Here is a 9,655-nt window from a genome sequence, read left to right as displayed (position 1 = left end):
TCTGTGCATTCCCCTTTGCCCGAGGAAGGGCACATGAGCCCAAAATCTTTCAAATAAAGATATATTTTGCAATTATTTAGTTGGTCTAATAAAAGATATTGCCTTCACCAGCAGTTCTGAATAAATATCCTTACAGCCATAAATTCCCAGATAGGCTTCTTCATTCCTAATCTTGCTAATTCCTGCTAAATACTGAATTGTCATCTTAAATTCTATATACCTAAAACTACTCCTGATCTTTCCTTCTACATGCTTGTCTGTTATTTTCTGTTATTAGCAGATATTTCACTCAGGAATACAATTTTGGATAATCTTCAATTGCTTTCTTCTTGAACATACATAACTGTGTCCATATTCAATTGCTTATTTATTTATAAGGTCTAAGTTCTATCCTTTTTCTTTCTGTCCAGGAAGTCTAATATTGTGTCCAGCTCCTCCTCATCTCACATATGCATTATTATAACTTCCTCATTGCTGGACCTTTCCACATGCAGTCAATGAATAATTTATTGGATGAGACACAAGGCTATTTCACATTTAATCTGTTTATATTTGCAATGTTAAAGAGTATTACAACATAGACTGTTCGTCTCCAGGGAAAGCTATAGTGTCCCCTAGGGTCCATACTGTGTCAATTCTCCTTTTGCAGCTTCCCCAATCTGGCTTCACTTTTCTGTCTGCCATGTCTTTGTGATAACATTAATATATTTGGGAGGCTGCTTCAGAGAACTATAGTTTGGTTTTCAGTGCCTTGCACCCACCTTGCTCATCATCAGGTTGCTGGTCTGCACAATCCACACTTCCTAGCCTAAGCAGAGCTTTCTTGTCTGGGTCCCCTGGCCCTGTCTCTGTCTAGGCTTTAGCTCTTTATAGCCCACTAATGCTCTGCTCTTTTCTTTTCAATTATTTTGCTTCTGTTTGGATATAATGTGAAAGTTTGTCAAATATCATCCCATGTTCTTTGCATGCCAGCCTGCTTCAGACCTTTGGGATCCAAGACAGAAGAAAAAAAGATGTCAATTTACACTTGCACCTTTCAACTCAAACTTTTACTTTAGGGATTCTTGTTCAAAATGTTTACATTTGACAAATTTGAAAATATACTGCAACTAGTTTTCAAGAGAATTTTCCTATTAAAACATATAGATACTTAGGATTATATTCTACTGTATCTATTAGGTTAATAAGTGGAAACAGATGCCTGAGTATGGGCACTTACACACATGTGGGGAGTCTGCTCAAGCACATCAATTGTCAGGCACTGGCAGCCTTGTGCATCACATGCATCAATGGCATAGCACATTTCAGCACTAAGAAAATGGTGGCTGTGTGGTTTGAACTAAAACATCGTTGATGTGCTTTCAGTTCGAAGTGCACCACCGCCATTTTCTCAGCACTGACGCAGCTGCATCAGAAATGCATGTAAAATGCCCTATGATTCTATTCCATCCCACTCAAGTCTCTGAAATACTACTAATACCAAAGGCATCTCTTTCTCCTCATTGCTTTTTTTATAACTCAGTCCTAAAGGTCAAATGATAGGGTGATATAAAAGTAGATGCATTAGTGGATTTTCAGGACTTGAATAGGGTGGAATAGAAACACACTTAACATGCCTACATCCATTTTAATGTTCAATAGGTGGAACAGGATCAGGTCACTAGTGTCTTTGATCCATCAATTGTTTGTTCCAAACCACAGCTATTATGTATTACACCTGCTGATAATTTAATGTGCTGTTTCATAAAATGCAGGGTAAGTTTCCCTTTAAAAAAAAAAAAGAAAACTCTCGGTCAAGAAGGATAAACATAAGGGCTTAATACTGGGCTCACTGGGGTTGGGGAGAAAAGCCCAGAGGTAAGTACAGAGCCTGTGGCCCTGAATAAAAAAGTAGTAAGGGGAAACAATAATGGAAGCCTTAGTAACGTTCTTAGGAAGCAAATAAATCATTCGGTTAAATACCTAAATTGTGTCTACACTAATGCAAGAAGTATGGGGAACAAACAGAAAGGATTTGAAGATCCCAGCACAGAATTATTATGTAATTGGGATTATGAAGACATGGTGGGATAGTTCACATGACTGGAGTACTGCTATGGATGGGCATAGCTTGTTCAGGAAGGCTAGGAAGGGAAAAAAGGAGAAGGTGTTGCCCTACATATAAAGGCTATGTATACAAGTTAAAAGGTGCAGTATGAAGTGGAAGGCAGGCTTCTGGAAAACCTCTGGATATAAGGGCGAGAGCAGCAGGTAGAATGTCATGGTGGACATCTACTTCAGACCACAAAAACAGGAAGAGGAGGTGGATGAGGCCTTTGTTAAACAACTGAAAGAAGTTTCTAAATCACAGGTCTTGGCTGTCCTGGGTGACTTTATTTATTGGAACATTTGCTGGGAGGGAAATACAGCAGTGCAGAAGTGCAGAAATGTCTGGAATGTATTGGGGATAACTTTTTGATATAAACGGTAGAGAGATCAATTAGGGGCCAAAAGTTCTTTTAGACTTATTAGTGGCTCACAAACAGGGAGGAATTAGTTAAGAATGTAAAAGTGGAAGGTAGGTTGCGTGACAGTGACAATGACATGATCATTTAAGATCCTAAAGGGTAGAAGGAAGAAAAGCAGCAGCAGAAGGACACTGGGCTTCAGGAAAGCAGACTTTAACAAACTCAAGAAACTGCTGAAGAGGATCTTCTATGCGGCAAGTTGTAGGGGAAAAGGAGTAATAATGGGTACCTGTTAGTTAGTAACCATAATACCTATAGTTAATACCTGTTAGTTAGTAGTACAGGTACTACAGTTAGTAGTACTATAGGTATCTGTAGTACCTGTTAGTACCTGGAAAAACAGGAACTAACTTAATGCACCTTAATCGGCACAATTGCACAGAAGCACCAGCACACTCCTTCTATGTGACATTAACATGCAGTAGACTAATTCTACTACGCACTGATGTGTTAGAACAGCTTTTGCCATGATGCACTAATGCACAGTAGAATTAGTCTACTGCGCTTCTAGCATCTTGTGTGGATGTGCCCAAGGAGACCTGACTGTACTTTAAGGAGGGCCTCTTAAGGCCTTAGGAGCAAGATATCCCAATGCAATGGAAGAATGGAAAATACAACAGGAGACCAGCCTGGCTAGATAGCAATCTCTTCAATAAGCTGAAACTCAAAAAAGAAATCCTATCAGAAGTGGAAACTTGATCACAGTACTAGGAAAAAGTATAAGAATATTACACAGGCTTGCAGGGAGAAAATTAAAAAGGCCAAGGCACAAGTTGAGATGCAGGGGGCAAGGGACATAAAAGGCACTCCGTGTCCATAAACAGGACATAAAAGGACATAGAAGCATGTCAAAACTAAGAGGAAGACCAGAGTAATCATAAATCTCTTACATAATGCAGAGGGTAATCTTAGGGTGATGAAAAGAAAGCTGAAGTATTTAATGTATTTTTTACTTTGGTTTTTACAAATAGGAGCAGCTACCAGATAATGTGTTCAGCTGGCAGCAAAGCTAGGGAAGGATATGAACAGTCTAGAGTAATGTCAGAGCAGGTTAGGGATTACCTAGAGAAGCTAGAAGCTTTCAAGTTGGCAAGGCTGGATGAGATGCACCTTAGGGTACTGAAGGAATTTTTGGGGGTAATTGCATAGCCATTGGCTATCTTTTCTGGAACTCATGGGGATCAGGTTAGGGCTCAGCTGAGTGGAAAAGGGGGCAAATATAGTGCTCACCTTTAAGAAAGGGAAGAAGGAATATGTGGGGAGCTACACACCGATCAGCCTGACATTGATATCTGGAAAGATCATGCAGCAGGTTCTTAAGTAATTCATTGTGAAACACATAGAGGAGAACAAGGTGATCAGGAATTGCTAGCATGGATTCATGAAGAGCAAGTCCTGCCTGACCAATCTGATTCCCTTCTATGATGATATGATGATGGGTGGCGACCAATGAATGTGACATACCTTGACTTTACCAAGGCTTTTGACACTGTCTCTTAAGACTTTCTCATTAACAAGCTAATGAAATACAGACTAAATGAAAGTACTGTAAGATGGACACGTAACTGGTTGGATCACCATGCTTAACAACAGGCAGTCCTCAGTGGCTCCATGTCAAGTTGGGAGGAGGTATAAAATGGGGTTTTCCAGGGATCTGTCCTGAGTCTGGCATTGCTTAATATATGTATTAATAATTTGAATGATAGCATCAAGTGTACACTTAGCTAATTTGTGGACAACACCAAGTTAAAGGGTTTTGCAGATACTCCAGAGAGTAGGGCTAAGATCCAGAGCGATCTGAATAAGCTGGAGAAATGGTCCACAATCAACCAGATGAGATTCAACAGGACATGTGAAGGCTGGATGGAAGAATTGCATGCACAGACTGGGGAATGACTGGCTAAACTATAGTACTGCAGAGAAGGACCTGTGTGGACCATAAGCTGAATATGAACCCACATTGTGCTCTTGTTACACAAAAAGCCAGTAGCATACTGGGCTGTATTAACAGGAGCATGGGAAGTAAATCTTCTGCTCTATTCCACACTGGAGAGGCTTCACCTGGACTACTGTATCCAGTTTTGGGCCCCACACTTCAAGAAGGATGTAGGAAACTTGAAAACTGTGCAGAGCAAAGCAGCAAAAGCTATTAGGACTTAAGATACAAGTCTTATGAGGAAAGGCTGAAAGAATCAGGGCTATTTAGTCTGGAGAAGAGAAACCTGAGAGGGAATTTGATAACCATTTTCAAATACCTCACAGAGAGAATGGTGATGGGCTTTTCTCTGTGACTGCACAGAACAAGACTAGGACTAATGGTCTCAAGCTGCAACAGGGGAAATTTAGGTTGGAGAGAAGAAGGAACATTATGAGAGTGGTCAAGCACAGGAACTGGTTACCTACAGAAATTGTGAAATCTTCACCCCTGAGAGTTTTTAAGAGCACATTGGAGTTGGAGATGGAGTTTAAGTCCAAGCCACAGTCACTGCCTCTCTCCTTCCCCCCCCCCATTATAAATTATAATACAATTATAAATTTTCCATGTCCAGTATCTAATTACTGGGTGGTTGTCTTAAATTCAGAGTCATCTTGGATTCGAGTAAATATGGTTAAATAAACCCTGCTCATCCAGCCTAATCATACGGTAAAAAAGCATCTATTATATATTCAAATCTTCAGTGAATTTTTTCTTGATTGCTTGTTAATAATAGAATTAAAGCTGGTTGAAAAATGTAACTTTTTCATAAAACAAAAGTATTTTGCTTGTTGAATTTGAGCTTTTGCGAAACACTTGTTTCAAAACCCTGAGTTTGAAAACATTGATCAACTCTGGGCAGAGGATTATCATTACCAACAAGTGCAGGTATTTCTGAGAGGAAAAATAAATTCTGTGATAGAAAGTTACAGAATAAATAAGTATATCTAGTGTAAAATCTTCACAGGTAGTAACGTAAAATTGACTAGAATTACTCACTAAAGAAAACTCTCCTGTATAGTAGCCAAACAACAGGAATGGTCCAACTACAGAGTAAAATTGCTACAATTCAAGTACTTGCATCCACTCCTTAAAATTTGTGCCCATCGTCTCCAAAGACAAATTATTATAGGGAATTAAATCTCTTTATTTTCTATCTACTCATTCATTTTTTAAGTAAACATTTACCACACTTATCACTATGTCAGTATCTTTAAAAGTATCACAACGCTGCATGTAGTCCGATTACCTCTTTAATTTCTTCAAGGTTATTGGCATAGATGTTTTGGTTTTACTTCTGATTGTCTTCCACTTTCTATTCTGGCATCATTGTGTCTGTGGGAAACTGCAGCTAAAGTAGTACATTTTGCACTTTGGGGAGATTGGTAGTCATTCTAGTGCATTTTCCAAGGCAAGTTCAACAGTCACAAACCAGCTGACAAGAAAGCTCCATCTTGCGCCTCCATGAGTTTCGCTCCAGAGGTCAATAGTTCCTTAGATCCTGACAAATGTAGCTGTCAAGAGCGATTGCTGTTGTGGAGAGAGTGGTACCAGTAATTTCTTTTGTAATTCAGGCCAATTCCACTGAGGCCCTTTTGAAGTGATGATCATTCTAGATTTACCACAGAACAGAATGCTGCTAAGAAAACTAAACTTTCATTTCTTCATACTTCCATAAACATTCTTGTTATACAAAAGATTGCAGGTGAATGATGAATAGAACTTGCTGCATACCATGCCTGCCGTGCGCTGGTGTCTTCTGGTATATGGAAAAAAATGTATATTTACCAATTGTTTATATGCAACAAGGAAGCAAGATGACAGAAACTTTTTAAATACTTCTCTATAGCTCGGTTCAGAATATTTGTATTGGGAGATCCTAAATTCTTACATGAATATTAAAATTGACTTGCATATTGGGCACTGAGATTCACAATTGACCAGTTAGACCAACAGGACTATGAGATTAAAAAACTCTCTTTAGCTGTTTCTTCATAAGAATACTAGTATTTTAAATACTACTGTATTTTTTAAAAAGTACAGCGTTAACTGGCTAGGAAGGACAAAAACAAATCACATTTCTTAGAAACTTTACAACTTCAAAGCTGACATTTTAACATTTGTTAGAAGTGAGCTTAGTTAATAAAATTTAGATTGAGTTCCAGGCTTATTTTTTTTCAAAGACTTCCTTCACATCAAATATTGGATATATTTATATACAGGGATTTGCTTTAGTCATTTAAGAGTTCTTTTATGTGTGAGCACCACAGGTACTGTTGGAAATAAACATTAAAGGTGTAATTGTAGCACTCAAAATTATGGCTTGGAGTCTGACGCACCAAAATAAATGTTTCCGGCTATTCACAGTTGCAGTTTTGGTTCATTCCCTTCTCTATTATCATCTTACCCCCATGATATAAGCATAGAAAGCAATCATGTCCCCTTCTCAACTTTTATTTTGCTTGGCTAAACAAGTCAAGCTCTTTCAGTCTCCTTTTGTAAAACAGGCATAAACTAGGCTCTCCCTTTACCTCACCATTCTATTTCACTAACATCCATTCCCTGTATTTCAGTTAGAAAGCATTTTTATCTTGAACATGAATAAGGAGAACTGTATGCAGTGTTCTTCATGAGGTTTTAGCAGCATTTTGTAAAATGACACTAATACTTCCCTGTTTTTACCAGAGACATCTCACCTGATAAAATCCTAAGACTTTTTCATCATCATAGGAAGTTAGGGTTGGAAGGGACCGCAGGAGGTCATCTAATCCAACTCCCTGCTCAAAGCAGGACCAGCCTCAACTAGATCATCCCAGCCAAGGCTTTGTCTGGCCAGTTCTTAAAAACCGCCACAGATGGAGATTCCACAACCTCTTTGGGTAACCTGTTCCAGTGCTTTACTACCCTCCTAGTGTGAAAGTTTTCCTTAGTATCTAACCTAAACTTCCATTGCTGAAACTTGAGACCATTGCTCCTTGTTCTATCATAGCTGTGGTTCACAGTTATCTTAGGATGAATTAATGTACTTTCATTTCCAACCACTGAGCAGAGAGCAGAAAAAAAATCTTGTTATTAGTCCCTACCTTCATAACCTTACATTTTGTAAAATTAAATTTCATACCAGTTCCAATATTCCAGTCTTCATGGCTCATTCAGTTCTTCCTGTATGATTCTTCTTTGTATTAATCATAGGTAAATAATAGCATTAGGACAATCTATGTGCCCCAGTGTGGAAGAAGTTCACAGGTCTTTGGTCTCTCTAAAAATAGCACTCCTGATCAAATGCTGGAATTTAGGTTGATTAGTACCACATGATTCTTATCTAGAAAATGCATCAACAACAACTTAGACTGATCTACCTTGGGTAAACTCATGTTGATTTTTTCCCCCCATTTTCCATTTACCTCCGTGTCTTCAATATGCTAGTTGTTCTAAAACCTAAAATACTGTTGAAGCCTGATTAACAGGCCTTCAGTTTTCCAGATCTTTTTTCTTCCCCTCATGGAAGGTCATATAGGAAAAATATAGCAGAGCAGGGAACTCAGATATCCTGAGTCTTGAGCTAGCAGCCTAATCACTTGGCTCAGCCTAACCAAGTTGACCATAGCCTGTGGGTTTTTTTATCCTAAATTATAGTAACTTAGATTCAGTAGATTTATTTTCTTTTACACAGTAGATTCATTTCATTTAGATTAATTTCCTTTATTTTCAAATTCACATTGAAGGATTCAATTACTTCATTTTTCAATATTCTTTATCCTCTATTATAAGTGATAATCCAAGGCATAACAACAGGTCTGCTCCCTGGGTGGCAGCAGGGGCAGTGACAGTTGTTGACATTGTTTTTATGACCAAGATACCTTGTTCTGGGTGGATCCAAAACCCCCAGACTGACCAAGACCTCTCCATTTGATAATAGGTGAATCTTACTGATACACAATGATAGCAGATAAGAATAATGCAAACAGTTCTATATCTACCAAGCCCAGGGTTCACAGGGTACATCTGGCCAGTATGCGAGCTTTACTTTGAGGTTTTCTCTTGAAAGTTAGATGTCAAAAGCCCAAGTGGGGTGGATGAGAATGGTGTGCCCTCTGTCCATCGTGGCCTCAGGTTCCCCTCTCAGGGACCCTCTGATGTTCTGAAATCCCTCCTATTGTACTTTTTCCTCCCCTTCTGATGACTCATGTCTGAGCATCATTGATTGGTCTCTCTGTGATCGCCATACTGTCCACATTCTGTCCTGGCAGCATATTCTTTTGTTTCATAAACCCATCACATGCACACATCTTAATTTGGGCTTTTACGGGGCCTCCTAATTTGGTCTCTTCCCCAAAGCTGGAAATCCCTGGGTCCTGCAGTTGGGCACTGTGACCTGGCCAATGTGGCGGAGTCGTTTATCTCATGTTATGGAACAGTGTGGCTTATTGTCTTCAATTCCCCATCCTGTGCGTCTCCTTGCTGCTTCCTGTGTTAGACATAGCTGGCCTTGAAGGAAACTTTGTAAAAACAGGCTTTTAGAAACCAATTAACCCTTGCCACTGCCCAGGATCATTACCTACAAGCCAATTCCCAAAAGCAAACTTCTAAATATCATTTTTCTAGCTATCAACAGGAGCAGGCTAGCTGTATCAGCTGAGGTGGCAGGGGTGGCAACTGCTGGTTTTATGCCTGTCTCTGAATGCTCAGGGCTGGTGCCTGGTCACTCACTCCTCATGATGCTCCTAGTTCCAAGCAAGCCAGGGGAAAGAATGGTTACAGTTCACTCCCCGCCCCCCACCCCTTTAAAGAAGCTCTCCCCTGATTCAGCAGAAGGAATTCCCGGAGATGCACATTTTCCTAAGGCCATGATCCCCAAGCGTGCTATGTTCAGCATCTTATAAGTTGTACTATACATTTTCATATTAATTATTTTGTATTATTTATATTTCAGTACCAGTGTACCAACCATGGGCTGCATCTGAGAATAGGGTCCCATTGTGTAACTCAATGAGATCAAACATAGACTGAGATGGTTCCTGCTCCAAAGAAATTACACTCTAGTCTAAATTAACAATACAAATAATGAGGAGCAGAAAGTGTTTACCCATTTTACAGATCAGAAATAGTGGCTTAGAATGATTTAGGGTATGTCTACACCAGAGGCATGATGACACAGCCAGGTGCCTGGGGC

The sequence above is a fragment of the Crocodylus siamensis genome, chromosome 1 (genome assembly GCF_052110815.1).
Source record: "Crocodylus siamensis isolate JL-2025a chromosome 1, ASM5211081v1, whole genome shotgun sequence".
NCBI classification, from domain to species: Eukaryota; Metazoa; Chordata; order Crocodylia; family Crocodylidae; genus Crocodylus; species Crocodylus siamensis.
Note: the sequence above shows the minus strand (reverse complement) of the source record.